Source organism: Pelodiscus sinensis, chromosome 2, assembly GCF_049634645.1.
Source record: "Pelodiscus sinensis isolate JC-2024 chromosome 2, ASM4963464v1, whole genome shotgun sequence".
Lineage (NCBI taxonomy): Eukaryota > Metazoa > Chordata > Testudines > Trionychidae > Pelodiscus > Pelodiscus sinensis.
In genome coordinates this window covers 128,730,836-128,749,387 of record NC_134712.1, presented here as the reverse complement: position 1 = coordinate 128,749,387, position 18,552 = coordinate 128,730,836, and the positions used below count along the sequence as shown (strand labels likewise).

At 44.9% G+C, this 18,552-nt stretch overlaps 1 protein-coding gene across 3 annotated transcripts in view; it reads right to left on the bottom strand.

The window, feature by feature from the left end:
* CDH18 (cadherin 18) overlaps positions 1–18,552 on the bottom strand; it is a 1,055,536-nt gene that overhangs the window by 786,362 nt on the left and 250,622 nt on the right. For all 3 annotated transcript variants that reach the window (XM_075921433.1, XM_075921430.1, XM_075921429.1), the window contains one exon: positions 2,940–3,041. The gene's annotated coding sequence lies outside the window, so the exon portion shown is untranslated. The remainder of the gene's footprint in view (positions 1–2,939; positions 3,042–18,552) is intronic.

Sequence of the window (18,552 nt, the reverse complement as noted above, 5' to 3'; positions counted from 1 at the left end):
CCCCTGGTACTCCAGGGCGAATTCGGCGTGGTTGTGGATTGGGGCCCTCACGGTATGCTGTGGGATAAAGTGGGCAATCGCACTGTCCCCTTCGGCCGGTATAATCATAGCCTTTCGTGGCATGGGGGAGGCTCTGCCGGTCCTGTGTTACAATTTATTACTAATGGGGATAACGCCACGGCCTCCACGTTACATAAGGGGGTGTGGCGGATAGGGTTAGCATTTATGGGTTATAATTTAGGGAGTTTGATTTTAGAGAATTATACATCTAACTATATTAAGCAGCAAGATAATAGTGTTATGGTTTGTACTTCGCATCCATATGTTTTTGCCAAGGCACAAAATGCAAGTTTTAAGAGAGGTAAATTTTCCCATTCTTGTTATTCTGTTATGTTGTCTGAGGTGCGATATAAGACCTGCATTTCCATGAGTGATAAAGTAACCTTTGTGTTCCCTCTTCGATAACGCCCTGAGTTATGGATTCCTGTTAATCTCACACGAGACTGGGAAGGAGATAGTGGCTTTGGCCATCTTACAAGGTTGCTGCAGGAGGAGATTACTAACACTCGTAGACGTACGAAGCGAATTTTGGGGTGGCTGATTTTTGCTCTCGTGTTGGCAATTATTATTCTTGCTTCTGCCACTGCTGCTATTGCCTCTTTAACTCAGTTGGTTAAGACTGCAAAAATGGTAGGGGAAACTCTAATAAACGTTACGTGGGAGTTCCAAACGCAGGAGACCATTGACGAAGAGATATTGGCGCGGCCTGAGGCCCTAGAAGCCGCAGTCATTTGGCTTGGTGATAGGCACGCAGCCTTAAAGACTAGGTTGTCTCTGCATTGTGATTGGGAGCACATTGCTGGAGGTCTCTGTGTGACATCCCTCCCCTGGAATTCATCAGTTCATGATTGGAACCTTGTTAAACACCATTTACAGGGTGCCTTTGATGTTTCTTTACGTTCTCATGTTAATTCTTTGCATGCTCAGTTAAAGAACCAAATTCAGCAATTGCAAGAATTAACCACACAAAAGGTTTTTGATACTCTGTAATCTGATTTATCTTGGCTTAATCCTACTACGTGGTTTTCTGGATTAAATTTGCGCATGCGGGTGTTTATTGGACTTGCAAGTGGGCTTCTTATTGTGCTTTTTATAATTCTTTCTTTACTTTTCTCTTGTATTCGTTGTGCTCAGCAAGTTGAGGCTCGTGTAATGACAATGTTACTTATTAATGGTATTGCTTTGTATAAAAGAGGGGGAGATGTAGAGAATCAACAAGTATAGTGCTTTGGCCACGTGACAGGGCATCCCAAGGACAAAACCAAGAAAAGCTGCAGACCTTGGAGGACGATCCGAGAGTCAGTGGGAACGCGTGTAATCAAGAGTCCTGAGCCAACAATAACAACATCTGCCCGAATCAACGACATTCGAGAATGCTGTGTTGGGGCTGTGAAAAAGCACAGTTTGTGAAAAGTAGGATGTGGACTTTTGGGAAGTTGAGAGGGTATAAAGATAGTTGTAATCTTGCAAAAAAATGATTTTGTGCTTGCACCAGCCAGAGTCCGTGCCTTCATACACCACATGTAACTATTGCTAAACCTTTAAAATATGTAATTTAAAAATGTACCTGAAGCATGTAAAAAATTCAGCTTTACACACAAGTCCGTACTGCATTTGGTACTGGGAAAAGTGATTTAAATAGTCTCTGTACAAGTCATGTCTCTGTAACTACTAGCATTCTTACTAACATTTGAAGGTTTTCCTCAGTCAAACTTTAGCTAAGTCCTAAATGTTGGCTAGATTATTATTCAGCACTAACAAAAAGAACCATGAAATACAAAAATACAGTTTTTCAAATTGTAACAACTTTTGATATATTAAAATTGATCACCAAATGTACTATATTATGCCTTTTAATGAGATGGAAAGACAGTTTCCCTGTTAATTTTTTTGAGATGTTGAAAATTTCCCCATATAGAATTGTGATTAATAGTTGAAATCTCTTAAAAAAAAAATCACGAACCAAAAATGTGGAGGGGGTGAAGTTAAGGTCATGTCAATCACAAAGCTTTATTGCAAAAACTTTGAAATGTTTTGAGTTAATTTTCTATTTTTTAACTATAAAATTAATTGAAAATTAAAAAGTGGACACCCACAATAGAATTCTTTATTTAGAACATGCCAAAATGGAATTTTTCAATCATTTTGAAAGTTTGCATTTTTTAAAGAGGAAATTTTTTAAATAATTTTTTCCCACTAAAAGTTTTGGTTTAATAAACTGCTATTTTCCAGTGAATAAATGATTTGTTCAATAATTCTTGACCAACTAGTTCATAATAAGTACATCAGTTTAAACCTGCCAGGATTAGAAAGATACTAGCTTTGTCACAAGTTAAGTGTCATTTAAATAGGTATGAAAAAAGTAGTCTATAAATTATTACCTAAAGTTTTGTTCACATATGTTTAAAATTAAAATGATGGCAGAAAGTATTACATTCAGAGCAACCAGGTTTTTAAGTAATTTTGGGAATCTTGTTCGACAAGATGTTTGATATAAAGATCTTGAGATATTTCGTAACAACAAATTTAGAGGCCTACAGCAGAGTTCTTCAGCTGCCTACAGGAGTACAGCAGTCACAAAAGAAACTATCTATTCTTATTCCTATTTTTTATTTATAGCAAGGTAGTACCCCAGAAATCACCAATCAGGGAGCAAGGCTCACTGCAATAGATGTTATACAATGAAAACATGGCTGTGTCCCAAAGAGCTTAGAATCTAAGCATCTGTCCTCCTGGCCGAAAGTAATAAAAACCTAAAGTAGGAAAAAACGTGAAAGGCTATACAGCAGCCAGGAGAAATGTCAAATGTTAATATGAATAAATCACACAACAAGCTACATTTTAGATGAGATATAATTAATTAAAAATAAGTAAAATACCTTTTATTTGATGAGTAGCCCACAGCTCAGAAATGAAGGTTTATTATTCAATCTTCAGCATCTCATATGAGGATATCAGAGGGAAAGGCTCACAAATTTTCACTGAAACAGAATAATACTGCTTTAAATACGCCTATCAGATATCATCTTGCCAACATGATACAAAAGTGAAAAACAGCAATATGACTTGGAAAGATAAATGTTGAGATGTTTACTCGTAGTAAAAATACATACCAAGTTCTTATAGTAAAAGCACGTTACTTTTTAAAAAAAGAAATAGCTGCCCAGAATGGCAACTTCAAGTAGAAACAAATGGGGATGTTTCCAGGAATGTAAGTAGTTCCTGACCTCATATCACATTCCGACTAGGAAAACTGGTTAGGCAATCAGCAATTATAAAACCGTTAAGGAAAAATTGTCATAGAAAGGATGATTATGATTGGGGTGAAAGTAACTTAAATTTCTTCTAGTTCATGTCATATTGTAAACCCCCTTTTGTTTCTAATGAATATAAAATACAAATATGTAATTAAAACAATAAATCTGCTTTTCTGTAATTAACACAGTTTTATTCCTATTAGGCTTTTTTACAAAAGTTTTTTTGTGGCGTATTAAATGAAACCCTGTGATGTAAAGCTCAGGGAAAGGGCTTGAGGTACGTAGGACAGGACAGGGGGTTGGTTGGGTATGGAAGGGGGAGGCTCGAGGCAGTAGGCTGGGGTAGAGGTATAGGGCCTCAGAGGCAGTTAGAGTGTAGAAGGGGGCTCGGGACTGTTGCAGAAGATTGGGGTTTGGAGTCATAAGAACAGCCATACTGAGTCAGCCCAAAGGTCCATGTAATCCAGTAGTCTGTTTTCTGACAATGGCCAATTCTGAGTGCCAAGGAATGAATAGAACGGGTAATCATCAAATGATTCATCCCATCGCCCATTCCCAGTTTCTGGCAAAGAGAGGCTAGGGACACAATCCTGCCCATCCGGGATAACTACTGAGGGACTTGTCCCCTATGAATTTTACCTGGCTCTTTTTTGAATCCTGTTGCAGTCTTGGCCTTCACATCATCCTTTGGCAAGGTACATTGTGTGACAAAGTACTTTATTTTGTCTGTCTGAAACATGCTATCATGGGGGGGATCCTTAAGGAATCCATTTTGAGACACTTGGAAGAGGAAAAAGTGATCAAGAATAGTCAGCATGGATTCACAAAGGGAAAGTTGTGCCTGACCAATCTGATTAGCTTCTATGATGAGGTAACTGGCTCTGTAGACATGGGAAAGTAAGTGGATGTGATATACCTTGACTTTAGCAAAGCTTTTGATACGGTCTCCCACAATATTCTTGCCAGCAAGTTAAGGAAATGTGGATTGGATAAATGGACAGTAAGATGAATAGAAAGCTGGCTAGAAGGTTGGGCCCAGTGGGTAGTTATCAATGGCTCGATGTCAGATGGCAGTTGGTTTCTAGCAGAGTGCCCCAAGGTTTCGTTCTAGGATGGGTTTTGTTCAATATCTTTATTAATGACCTGGATGAGGGGATGGATTGCACCCTCAGCAAGTTTGCAGTTGACACTAAGCTTGGGGGAGAGGTAGATACACTCAAGGGCAGAGATAGGATCCAGAGTGACTTAGACAAATTGGAGGATTGGGCCACAAGAAATCTGATGAGGTTCAACAAGGACAAGTGCAGAGTCCTGCACTTGGGACGGAAGAATCCCAAGCATTGTTTCAGGCTGGAGACTAATCAGCTAAGTAGTAGTTCTGCAGAAAAGGACCTAGGGATTACAGTGGAAGAGAAGCTGGATATGAGTCAACAGTGTGCCCTTGTAGCCAAGAAGGCTAATGGCATATTAGGGTGCATTAGGAGGAGAATTGCCAGCAGATCCAGAGATGTCATTATTCCCCTTTATTCGGCTCTGGTGAGGCCACATCTGGAGTATTGTGTCCTGGTCTGGGCCCCCCACTACAAAAAGGATGTGGACATATTGGAGAGGGTCCTGCGGAGGGTAATGAAAATGATTAGGGGGCTGGAGCATATGACCTATGAGGAAAGGCTGAGGGAGTTGGGTCTGTTTAGTCTGCAGAAGTGAAGAGTGATGAGGGATTTGATAGCAGCCTTCAACTTCCTGAAGGGAGGTTCCAAAGAGGATGGAGAGAGGCTGTTCTCATTAAAACAATCAAATTAAACTTATCTAAATATACAAAGAGTAATACAACAATATTCACTTTTTGGTGGGCTGGAGATCCTTTTCTGTTTAGGCATCCAGAATACCACCCCTAGCTATTACCAGGGTGTACCAGCAACTTTCACCTTTGATTATGATTGTTAAAGAGTTATGACTATTTAATAGCAAAAGAGTATACAAAACTTAATAATATAATGACCACAGTAGTTCAGAGCAAAAGTCCATCTTGCCTAGTACTCTGTCTTCTGATAGTGGTCAATGGCAAGTACACCAGAGGGAGTGAACAGAACAGGTAATCATCAACTAATCCATTCCCTGTTACTCATCCCTAGCCCTGACAAACAGGGGACAGGGACACCATACCTGCCCATCCTGGCCAATAGCCACGAATTTAACTAAGACTTTTTTTTAACCTTGTTAAAGTCTTGGCCTTTACAATGTGCTTTGACAAGGGATTCCACAGGTTGACTGTGCAATGTGTGAAAAAATGTTTCCTTTTGTTTCTTTGAAATCTGCTACCTAAAAGAAGACTCTGTACTCTGTACTCTATTTTGCCTAAATGTACAATCCAGTCAATTTAGATATTATATGCTCCTTCATATCATCTTAGATTCAAAACTGATAGCTCTGTGCAGTGCTGTGATATTTTAATTAAAACTGATCAAAAATGGAATTTCAACACCCATACGCGATATCAATATTTGGATTTTGTTCCAAAATATTTTTAAAAAATCTTTTCAATCTTATGCAAACAAAGTTACAGTAAATTCCCATGAAAATGTTGACAACCTATGTGAAAGGCTTTGACTTGTCTGAATTAGCATTTTCATGAAGCAAACCATTCCCTCAAACGTGACTGGCTCAAATTCTGATGATGGCAGCTCTGGTTTCAGGGGGAAAAAAGCATGTTTACTCATATATGAATTTTACCTGTCATGGCTGATAAACTTTATATTCTATTGCCCTTTGCAATATACCACATTCCAGGTTAGCTATCAAATGGAAAGGATGATGAGGAAATAATTATCACTTATCTAACGTTTTATACTTAAAACACTATTAAATCTCACTATGGGTATGTCTACACTACAGCGCTAATTCGAACTAACTTAATTTGAATTAGTTAATTCGAACTAAGCCAATTCGAATTAGTGCATCTAGACCTAAAAATTAGTTCGAATTAGCATTTTGCTAATTCGAACTAGCATGTCCACACATAGTGGACCCTGAACCGAGGTTAAGGATGGCCGGAAGCGGTGCTGGCAGGGCATCAGGTTAGGACTTAGAGCGTGGAGCTGCTGCCTCAGGCTAGCCGAGGGCTGTGCTTAAAGGGACCCGACCCCCACCCCGGACAGACAGTTCTCAGGAGTTCCCCGCTTGCAAAGCAGTCCTGGCTTGGAGTGCCCTGAGTGCCCACACTCGGCACATCACAGCACTCGGCCATCAGCCCGCCTGCACTTGCCGCAGGCTGCCATCCGGCGGGGGGTGTCAATCAGGGGGCTGCAGGAGAGCTTCCACCCCGAGAAGCCCGCAGAGCCACCCCAGTCCTCCCTATCGGGGGCTCGTACCCCATTCCTCCCTCACCTCCTTCCACTTACCCCTTGCTAGCCCCCCTTCCTGATGTACAAAATAAAGGACACATGTGTTCAAAAATAGAAACTCTCTTTATTGAACAAAACTCGGGGAGACTGGGAAAAGGAGGTGGGAGAGGGGAAGAGAGAGGGTGGGAGAGGGGAGGGCAACTAAAATGATCAGGGGTTTGGAACAGGTCCCATATGAAGAAAAGCTAAAGAGACTGGGACTTTTCAGCTTAGAAAAGAGGAGACTGAGGGGGGGATATGATAGAGGTCTATAAAAGCACAAGTGATGTGGAAAGGGTGCATAAAGAAAAGTTCTTCATTAGTTCCCATAATAGAAGGACTAGAGGACACCAAATGAAATGAATGGGTAGCAGGCTTCAAACTAATAAGAGAAAGTTCTTCTTCACAAAGCAAATAGTCAACCTGTGGAACTCCTTGCTGCAGGAGGCTGTGAAGGCTAGAACTAGAACAGAGTTTAAAGAGAAGTTAGATAAAGTCATGGAGGTTAGGTCCATAGAGTGCTATTAGCCAGGGGGTAGAAATGGTGTCCCTGGCCTCTGTTTGTGGAAGGCTGGAGATGGATGGCACGAGACAAATGGCTTGGTCATTGTTTTAGTCCATCCCCTCCAGGGTTCCTAGTGTTGGCCTCTGTCGGCAGACAGGCTACTGGGCTAGATGGACCTTTGGTCTGACCCAGTACGGCCATTCTAAGCTCAGGGCTCAAGGTCGGGGGTCTCAGTGGACCACTCTGATTTTCATGCAAACCTGCTCCTGGGTGGCCAGGCTGGCAGCTATCCTGCCCTAGACGGCCACTTTCCTGTGCCTAGTGTGGATGTTGTGGATGAGGTCCATGATCTCCGCACTAGACCAGGCGAGCGCCCGCCTCTTGCGGACCCAGGCAGGCTCCCGGGAGCCGCCAGCCTGGTCCCATGAAGAGGCGGAGGGCTGGGTGGCAGCAGGTAGCTGGTTCGTGCTGTGCCAGGTGCAGGGTCTGCTGGATGGGTGCTGGCAGGCTTGCACCTGGCACGGGCACCATAGCCAGCCCGTGCCCCTTTTAGGAGTCCGGGGCCAGGAGGGGGGCAGTCGAGTTTCCCTGGTGGTACCCAGAGTGGCCACCACGGAAAGCTGGGGAGGGCTAGCCTCCCACTAGTTCGAATTAAGTGGCTACACAGCCCTTAATTCGAACTGCTTAATTCAAACTAGGCGTTAGTCCTCGTAGAATGAGGTTTACCTAGTTCGAATTAAGCGCTCCCCTAGTTCGAATTAAGTTCAAACTAGCGGTTTGTATGTGTAGCGCCTATCAAAGTTAATTCGAACTAACGTCTGTTAGTTCGAATTAACTTTGTAGTGTAGACATACCCTATAAGAGTTAGTTCTGTTATATTTAAGACAGACAAATTCAAGCAGGAACAGGTGCAAACAAGGGCTACTAGGATGATCAGAGGAATGGAAAACCTGCCTTCCGAGAGGAGACACAGGGAGTTTGGCTTGTTGAGCTTAACCAAATAAGGCTGGGGGAAATTGATGTATTTATAGCGAAAAATAATGAGGCATAAACACTAGGGAGGTGGAGAAGTTAAATGTCAGTGTTGATACAAGAACAAATGGATATGAATTGGCCATCAACTGGATTAGTCTTTAGTTTCTAATTATCAGAGGAGTGAAGGTCTAGAACAGCCTTCCAAGAGGAGCAGTGGGCACAATCCTAACTGGTTTCAAGACTGAGTTTGGTAAGCTGATGGAGGGGATGGTATGATAGGATTGCCTATGATATGTGGCACATCCGTGATTGCTGTTAGCAAAGGTTCTCAAGGGTCAGTTGTGGGACACTACATGGGAAGGTCTCCGAATTACTGCAGAGAATTCTTTCCCAAGTTAGTGAGTCTTGCTGACGTGCTCAGGGTCTAGCTTGTCACCACTTTTGGAACTGCAAAGGAATTTTTTCCCAAGTTGAATTGGCAAAGGCCCTATTTTTTTCACCTTCCCCTACAACATATAGTATGGTCACTTGCTGGTTTAAAGTAAATGGTAGAGTCTCTGTAATTTGGAGTTATTACATGATGATTTGAGTAAGTCAGCCAGAAAATATGGGTCTATTACAGGATGCAGTGGGTGATGTTCTATGGCCTACAATGTGCAGGATGTTAGACCAGATTATCATGATGATCCCATCTGTCCTAAAAATCTATCAGATAATATCCTCATTTTACACAGTGCTCAACATCACAAGTTGTACCTATAGAAAATGAATACAAAATTGATATAAAACAAAGAGTAGTATTTTAAATCCACTTTGCACTTGCATAAATTACTACACAAGGAACAAGATGCTGAGAAATGAGGACCAGTTAGTTCATGACAAACGCAGTATTGGGAGTCCAGATTTCCTATCCACATTCAGTTTGGTGGATCTGCTGCAGAATAAGGGCAAGGCAAGGGTTAGATAATATTACATCATTAACAATCATATCTAACAATTCAAGAAAAAATTAAAAAGAACAAATACTTTAGGTCTCAGCATCTTAGGTCTATGAGGCCCTAGAACAATATGATTTGTCAGTAGGACAAAAACAATTACATATGGAAAAATTTCCAAATTTAAAAAAAAAATCATTATTTCCAGAAATTTGTATTCAGAAAGAAGGATCAAAGAGCCCCAAAGTTAATTTTGGTTTTATCTTATTATTTTTTTACAACTCCCTAGAAAATATTTCTCTTCATTTGGGTTCCAAGTTCTGGAATGCCAGCTGAAATTCTTGATGTTTCATATTTGATATTTTTTTAAAAAGGTTATGCTTTGGTATAAATTGTATGTAACTTATCCCTTATGCATCCCAACAGGGGGTATGTCTACACTACCCCGCTAGTTCGAACTAGCGGGGTAATGTATGCATACCGCACTTGCTAATGAAGCCCGGGATTTGAATTTCCCGGGCTTCATTAGCATAAGCGGGGAGCCGCCATTTTTAAATCCCCGCTGCTTCGAACCCCGTGCAGCGCGGCTACACGGGGCTCGAACTAGGTAGTTCGGACTAGGGTGCCTATTCCGAACTACCGGTACACCTCATTTCAGTTCGAACTAGCGGGGTAGTGTAGACATACCCTGATTTCTAAGTAAGCCCTAGCAAGTCCATAAGTATTGTAATACAGGCAGTCCCCAGGTTACGTACAAGATAGGGACTGTAGGTTTGTTCCTACGTTGAATCTGTATGTAAGTTGGAACTGGCATCCAGATTCAGCCGCTGCTGAAACTGACCAGCGGCTGACTACACAAAGCCCGAGGCAGAGTTGCTCTGCCCCGGACTTCCTGGAATCAGCCGCTGATCAGTTTCAACAGGCTGAATCTGGACGCCAGTTCTTACATACAGATTCAACTTAAGAACCTCAGGCGTCCCCAAGTCAGCTGCTGCTGAAACTTTCAGGTCAGTTTCAGGTCAGTTTCAGCAGCGGCTGACTTGGGGCAGAGCAGCTGGGGTGCTGCCAGGTTGGTCCAGTAGCGCCCAGACCGGCGCTACGGGACCAACCGGCAGTGCCCCAGCTGTTCTACCACAGGCGTCCGGAGAAAAGCCTGGTCTGCTGGGGAGGGGGGGGGTGCACTAGCTTTGTTTCCCCCCCCCCCCAGCAGACCAGGGAGACGCGGGTGGCAGACCAAGACGGACCGCAGTCCCGCCGCCTGGGTCCTCCATGGCTTTGCTCCGCATCTCCCTGGTCTGCTGGTTTCCAGCAGACCAGCAGACCAGGGAGACGCGGAGCAAAGCTGCAGAGCACGTGGGCAGCAGGACAGCCCAGACGCGCCGCGGCTGTCCCGCTGCCAGCGTCCTCCGAGGCTTTGCTCCCCTTCTCCCTGGTCTGCTGGTCTCCAGCAGACCAGGGAGACGCGGAGCAAAGCCGCGGAGCAAAGCCGCGGAGCATGCGGGCAGCAGGACAGCCCAGACGCGCCGCGGAGACCAGCAAACCAGGGAGACGGGGAGCAAAGCCACGGAGCACGCGGACAGCAGGACAGCCATGGACTCCCCCCCCCAGCAGACCAGGGAGACGCAGAGCAGCTTTTCTCGCCCCGGAGAACGTGGGCAGCAGGACCGCGGCGCATCTGGGCGTCCCGCCGCTCCATCCTCGGGGGCGAGAAAAACCCCATTCGTAACTGCAGATCCAACATAAGTCGGATCCACGTAACTCAGGGACTGCCTGTATATGTTTACATATCCATTATGTAACACTGAAAGTGCAATACTAGATCAAACCAGTGGATCATCTACAAGTTCAGTGTCCTTGGAATCTACTGATACCCTTTGGTCAAATCTAGTCAGAAACTGCGCACTACCCAACCAGTCAACTAGTTCATCAATGAGTGGAATATGCATCAGAGGGGCACCTCATTCACTCTGCAAAAGTCACTGAAAAGCCTTGTGGACTTATCAAGTTTGGGCACCAGTCTGCTCAGGCTGGACAGTCCTCAGTGTCTCCTAATTCCAACGTTTTCTTTACTTTGGCCTTAATCTCTTCTCTTTTGGCCACTGCAACTCAATCAAAATATATTATCTTGTTAGTCTCCTCAACTGTAAATAATCATGTTTTCACTCAAATTACTTAAACTGAGAATGAATAGAAATTACATCAAACATGTCTGTTTTGGCAAAAGTAATCTTTGTTCATTAATCCTATATAATGAAACTGATATGAAAACTTAGTTGAGGAATGAAATCTGCTGCATCCTTCCAGATACAGGGATAAAAATCTTTCTGTGCCTCTCTCCTTCACATTCACCACTAATAAGTGTGGGTAATGTTTGCATTCTCTTCATATTTTGTATGATATTGTACTGATCTCAAATCAGTTCCAACTGTTATCTGATGATCTTCAGTCATCATTAACTCACACAACAGCTCCATAGCAAATTTCTTGTTTCATGTGCTCCCTATCCAACTCATAAATGACACATAAAAGTTAAACAACTGCACTAAATCTGTAGCACATTCTCACCTATTGTTGAGCAGATTAAAAGCAATGGAAAATGGGGTTAAAGATATTTGATAAACCCTGGTGCCAGATTCACAGTCCTTGAGTAATTTGCATGAAATGCCTGTCCCTCCAGTTCCCCTCCTTTAGAGTCAGCACTGATAGCACAGCTGATTTCAGTGGTCATAGAGCAATTTCATTTTCCTATTGCAGCTTTCCACTAGTTCCATCTCTGTAGGGAAAAATGCTGCTATCATACCTGTGGTAGCAGAAACCCAGTGTTAAAGGCCAATCCTTTAGAAGTGTGCCACTTATGGTAAATTCTCCCTAGCGTTACCCTATTTTATGCTAACCACTAGCCCATCATGCCACATGGATTTATTACACACTAATTTGTTACTATGCATTGTACACAGGAGGACAATATATGTGTTTACTGTTCCAATTTTTGACACAATAATCAAGACTAGCCTAAATTTGCTGTCCTTAGTGACATTTAGCAAGAGAGGAGATTATGATTCCTTCTGAGCTAGCTGTACCATAGGTGTAGAACATGCTGTTTCAAAGTGCAGAAAAAAAGTGTTCAGTGACTGCTTTATGTGTGGCTTCACAGGAAGGACAGTTAGGAAAAACTGGGCTTCAACGGGAAGGCATTTGCGGTTTGCTCAAGGAAGCAAAAAAGCCTTAAGGTATGTCTAGACTACAGGGTTTTGTCGACAAAAGTGGACTTTTGTTGACAAAACTATACCTGCGTCTACACTACTGCCGAGTTCTGTCGACAGTAAGTCGACAGAACATGGCAGTTTTGTCGACGGCAGTAAACCTCATTCGACGAGGAACAACACCTTTGTTGACAGAGGTGTGTGTGGATGCAGGAAGTCAATTTTGTCGACAAAAAAAGCCTCCAGGAAGAAGCCCTGGATAGGCACCCTGCAAGCAGGAAACCAGCCACAACACAGGGCCATTCCTGTCCCACAGGATCACAGGCATGTCCCAGCCCCAAGAATGTCGTGGCCCTTCCAGGGACCCTCTGAGGACCCACCCAGGGGCTCCAAATGCCAGGCACCGGCATGGTCTGGGACAGAAATAAAGAGCCTCCTTGAGGTGTGGTCCAAGGAGGAATCCTTACAAGCCCTCCACTTATGCCACAGGAATGTGGAAATTTATAGCTGCATGGCCTGGGGACTGGCCAGGAGAGGGCACCACCCCAGCACCTGGAGTAAGTGCAGGTCAAAGTTAAAGAGTTGCGCCAGGGGTATGTGAAGGCCCGAGATGAGAGCTCCCGCTCTGGGGCAATCCCACACTACTGCCCGTATTACAGAGAGCTGGCACACATTCTCAGCTGTGGGGAAGCTCGGACACTGCTGCGTCTTGTGCAGTCTGGGTTATCGGAGCCTGTGGTGGATGAACCAGAGCAGGAGCATGAGCAGTCCAGGGAATCTGGAGAGCGAGACCTATTGCTGGAGGAGGACGACGACAACATCATGACCCTCACCCTGGAGTCGGTCACCCAGACCCCAGAGGCCTCCCATGTGTCTTCGGACGTCAGGGAAGAACCAGCAGGTGAGTGCTGTGAGGTTGTGCCACACACAGGGTGGGGAGAGGTGGGAGCACAGTGGGTGATGCACAAGGGAAATGTGTCATGCTCAGCCTGGACATCATGCAGCTGGCTGTGCATGTGCAAACACGTGCAGTGGTAGAGTGTGACACATGGGTGTGTGCCATGTGATGCCAGGAGCCATTTCCACAAAACACACGGGTGGGTTGGCAGTGTGAGGGGGCATATGGTACCACTGGCACTTTGGGACCCGTGTGATGCTCAGGCTGATGCCCAGCTCACGCAAGGTGTTACTTTCAGAACCTCTGAGTCCCCTGTCTGAAGGAGAGTCCCTTACAGCGAGGGCATGCCCTCAGGGACAGCTGCTGCACATGTGACTGATTGTCTCTTCCCCTTTTCCTCCACAGCCAGACCACCTGTGCAAGAAGGCTGCAGCACCCCAGCCCCACCTCCATCTCGGGGACACGGGAGCCGCAGGCACTGGCGTGCTTATACAGAGGTTCTGAAGACATGTGGTGACCCTGCAGGATCTCAACAAGACCCTGAAAGAGAGGACGGGGGCTCTGTGGCATGATCACCTGCTGGAAGAGCTTGTACATCAGTGCACTTCAATTTGTGCCACAATCTGTGAGGTCTGTGGCTTGCCTGCTCCTGTCCCTGGTACCGCTCCTCCAGCACGCCATGACCCTGCCCCACCAAACCCCCCTTCCCTACCACCACCTCTTCTCCCCTTGCACCTCTCTCTCCCCCAGCCCCCACTGTCCCTCGGCCCTCCTCTCCCCCAGCCCTCCCAGACCCAAGTGTGCCTCCCCTCTCCTGTCCAGCACTCTGTCAGTCGCCCCACCCGACACAGAGGCCATGGTGGTCCCCGCACATGAGGCGGCAGGAGATTGCGAGCAGGGAAGCACCATCCCACCTGAACCCCCTCCCCCCTCCAGGTTTTAAGCACCCCCACCACCCCAGTTACAGACAATGTTGGTTACTTAAGAAAATGTTTATTTTTGAATCAGAAACTGCTTTGAGAGAAAACTATGTACAATGAACAAAAGATTTTATTTCTAGATACTTTCAGTTAATGATATTGATAACAATAAAACAGAACTTATTCTTTTCAAACAAAACCTGGTGTTCATTATTTCTAGAAAGAGAGTCAGGGTGAGGGTTATGGAGGGAAAGTTGTATTGGGCCAGGGCCAAGCCCCCATAGAGGAGAGCCTCTGGAGACTCAGTGGGCTCCTTCAGAGAATAGCTCCCTAAGGGCCTCCCGGATGCGAAGGCCAGACTGGTGAGCTTGGCGGATGGGATGCTCAAATTGCTGTTCAGGGATGCTCAAATTGCCTCTCTGTGCCATCAGCACCTGTACCCCACCCTGGGAGGAAGGCCTCCCCTTTTCTCTCCACAAGGCCACCACCTCAGGGATGTTGCGTTCCCCCATGTCTATCCGTGTGAGCAAGCAACGGAATCTCCCTTTTAAACGTCTGAATGCACATTCCACCTGGATGCGAGCTTGGCTAAGATGAGCATTAACCTGCTCCTTGCTCGCATCCAGGTGGCTGGTGTAGGGATTCATCAGCCACGACATCAGGGGGTAGGTGGCATCAGCCACAATACACACCAGCATGTGCATGTCCCCAAGGGAAAGATCCTGATGCGGGAAAAATGTTCCTGCCTGCAGCCTCCAGTAGTGGTACGAGTTCCTGAAGATGTGGGCATCATGTGCCCACCCCGACTACCCAACACAAATGTTAGTAAACTGTCCCCGGTGGTCAACCACGGCCTGGAGCACCATTGAAAAGTAGCCCTTCCTATTAGTTAATTGGGCTGCTCGATGGGGCGGTGCACGGATTGGGATGTGTGTCCCATTGAGCGCTCCTCCACAGTTCGGTAAGCCAAGGGCAGCGAAGCCAGCCACGACGGTGTCCAGGTCTCCCAAATGGATGAGCCTGTTCAGCAGCTCGGAATTAATGGCCCTCACCACGTGCAGAAAGAAACAAATAGACAAGAAAAATGTTAGACGGGGTGCCTGAGCCCTTGGGAGGAGAACACCTCCAATCTGCCCCCCAAACACCCCGGGAATCCCCTCCTCAGGACCCCTTCCCCCCAGAGCAGCGCAGAGTGAGTGGAGGAGCTCCCTCCCACTCTCACTCCAACCCATCCTCCACTCCTCCTTGCCCTTTCCTGACAGTACCCCTTTTTTTTACCCCCCCAGCAGTGGCCGTCCCCCTAGAATGACTTACCTCTATCAAAACTGCCCCGACAGTAGACCTGCCCAAGCCAAACTGGCGTCCCACAGAGCGGTAGCTGTCGGGCGTTGCGAGCTTCCAGAGGGCAATAGAGACCCTCTTTTCCAGGGGATGGAAAGGCGCAGGTGCATGTCCCATCACTGGAGAGCAGGGGCGAACCAGGCACACTGTTCCTGGAATGTGTCCTTCAGCATCCCGAAGTTGTGGAGCCACTGCTGGTCATCCCACAACTTCATAATGAGCTGGTCCCACCAGTCGGAGCTGGTGTCAAGCCTCCAAAACGCCTTTCCAGGAAGAATTTTGGAAGCAAGGGCATTGGTCCTGCATCCAGGGTGAAGCTTTCAAATCTCTGGTCTGGGTCCAGATGGGGAAGGAGCATCATGACTGTGTCATGTAGATGCAGCAGAACTTGCAGAATGATAGTGTGGGGCCATCGCCTGCCCAGGGGCAGCTCTGGCTCCATGGCAAAAAAAGGGATCAAAATGAGAAAAACCTCCAAAAAAACCAAACTGCTGTGATGTCCCAGGAAGCAGGGCACTCACAGCAAGCACTGCAAAACCTTTGCTGTCCCTCTAGGAGATAAGCAAGGCAGTTGCAGGAGGAGAGCAATGGCTGTTCAGGGGGCTCCGTTTAAGCAGGCATCTCTGCAATGGGCAGGCAGCAGCACCAAGAAGTAAATGCTGCCCCCATGCCCTGTCAGAAGTGGTTCCGGGTGCCTTCTTTTGTCGACAGAGCGTCCGGAAATCTGAACGCTCTTTGTCGACAAAGTGGATCAATTTTTCAATCCGCGTAATGCAGTCTAGATGCTTTCTGTCGACAAAAGCCTGTAGTCTATATGTACCAATCCTGGCGTTTAAAATAAATAGCTGGAGCCTGGAGGATAGATAGTAGAATGTCAGACTCACACAAACTGCTTCCTCCAAATGTTAAGCCACCTCTGTTTTTATAATGAGTTTGTAAAGAGAGAAGCACAGTTAAAATTTGGCACTTTATATACAGGTCCTCTCTCTGGATAAGGCCGTGAATTGGGTAGAGTATGTACTGAAAGCTAAAAACTATTAAAGTTATGTAATAAAATATTGCAGAAGTTATTTTATGCTAGAGTCATCAGAGCTATCATTAGCTCACCAATCTGAAGGGTAATGTGCTTATTAACTGCCAATAACATCCATCCATTAAAAAAAATTAAACAAACATGAGTTAGACCATTAAGTTACAATTTATGCTTTCAGTGATGTGTTAAAGATTTCTAGTGAAGCATAAGCAGATTTTTTATTAATGAGCAAACATAAAAGACCCAGTATTTATGAATATAGTGAAAAAACTGCAAACAACATAATCTGTTGGATCTTATTCTTTTTCCTTGATCAGTATGTCAGTGTCTATAGATCTGACACTGGATGAGAATGGAGTAAAAAGCAATATCATTTTGTGCACTGTAAATTACACCGGGAGAAGCAAAACACAGCTGTATTTTATCTCCACTTTTTAATGAAGCTGTTAAGCTTTTTAAAATGCAAGTCATTTTAGTGATTCATGAAACCAAACCAGCTAAATGCAGAATCAAAGTCCTGGCCTGTGTTTCATGAAGTTGCTCCTTTCATCATTGCACCAGTGCACCATGATCCATCAGGATCAGGATACTCTCAGGTTTCCTAAGATGTGACCCTTTGGAATGCAGTTCATGTACACCAAGAAAGTCATGGACTCATAGAATCGGAGAGCTAGAAGAGACCTCAGGAGGCCATTGAGTTCACCCCTGGCCAAAGCAGGACAAATCCCAACTAAATCATCCCAGCCAGGGCTTTGTTAAAGCTGGAACTAAAAAACCTCTAGGGATGGAGTTTTCACCACCTCCCTAGGTAACCCATTCCAGTGCTTCACCACCCTCCTAGTGCAATAGTTTTTCCTAATATCCAACCTAGACCTCCCCCATTGTAACTTAAGACCATTGCTCCTTGTTCTGCAGAGAAGCATCTCTCCATCCTCTTTGGAACCTCCCTTCGGGAAGTTGAAGGCTGCTATCAAATCCCCCCTCACTCTTCTCTTCTGCAGACTAAATAAGCCCAAATCCCTCAGCTTCTCCTCATGGGTCATTTGTTCCAGCTCCCTAATCATTTTGGTTGCCCTCCACTGGAAATTCATCATGATGGATTTGTGATATTGTCATGCACCCAGATCCAAAAGGGAGATGCTTGGGACATATGCTAATGGGAAAAATATGATCATCACTGAACCACTGTAATGTGCTTATTAACTGTCAATAACATCCTTCCATTAAAAAAATTCATATTAATCTCTCTCTCTTTCAAGAGTGACTATGAGTAATAATGGGATAAAGGGCAACTTCCTGCAATATCTTGGAAAACTTAATTCAATAAAGATTTAGCTTAATAACTTTGGAGTTCATTCTATTAAAATTTAATTGTTTATACATTACGGGGGAATGTATATAACTTTTCTAAGCAATTGGGAAGTCTGTTTGGCAAAATATATATGTGAAGAGAGTTTCCTAGGAGGCAAAAAAATCTACAATGACCACCAGACACATTGTACAGCCAAGCAATATTTTTAAATTTCCACTAACATTCTTTGAGGAAACTTTGGAGCAGATAACAGCTTTATTTCAAAGCTTCTTGTTCTTTATCTATGTTATTTATCTAAGTATTCCTCCTCTTTTTGAGCCTATTTTTGTTCTGTTGGCTTTAGAGCCCTAGAAGCAAATGCAAGCTGTCCCTTCTGTGGTAACTGTGGTGTCAGTTGGCATTCACTAGCATCAAAGCATTGTCTAGGTCACTCTGGACCCTAACCCTACCCTCCAGCGTATCTACCTCTCCCCAACCTGTGCTTATTGTCATCCACAAACTTGCTGAGGGTACAAACCAATTCATCAATACAGATAATTAATGAAGATATTGAACAAAATTAGTCCCAGGGCCAAACCCCAGGATACTCCACTTGGTACCAGCTGTCAATTAGACATTGAGCAATTGATCAATATTCAATTGAACATGATGATCCAGTGAGCTTTCTATCCACCTTTTAGTCCATTCATCTAGACAATGCTTCTTTACTGTGATGATGTGGTTGGAATAA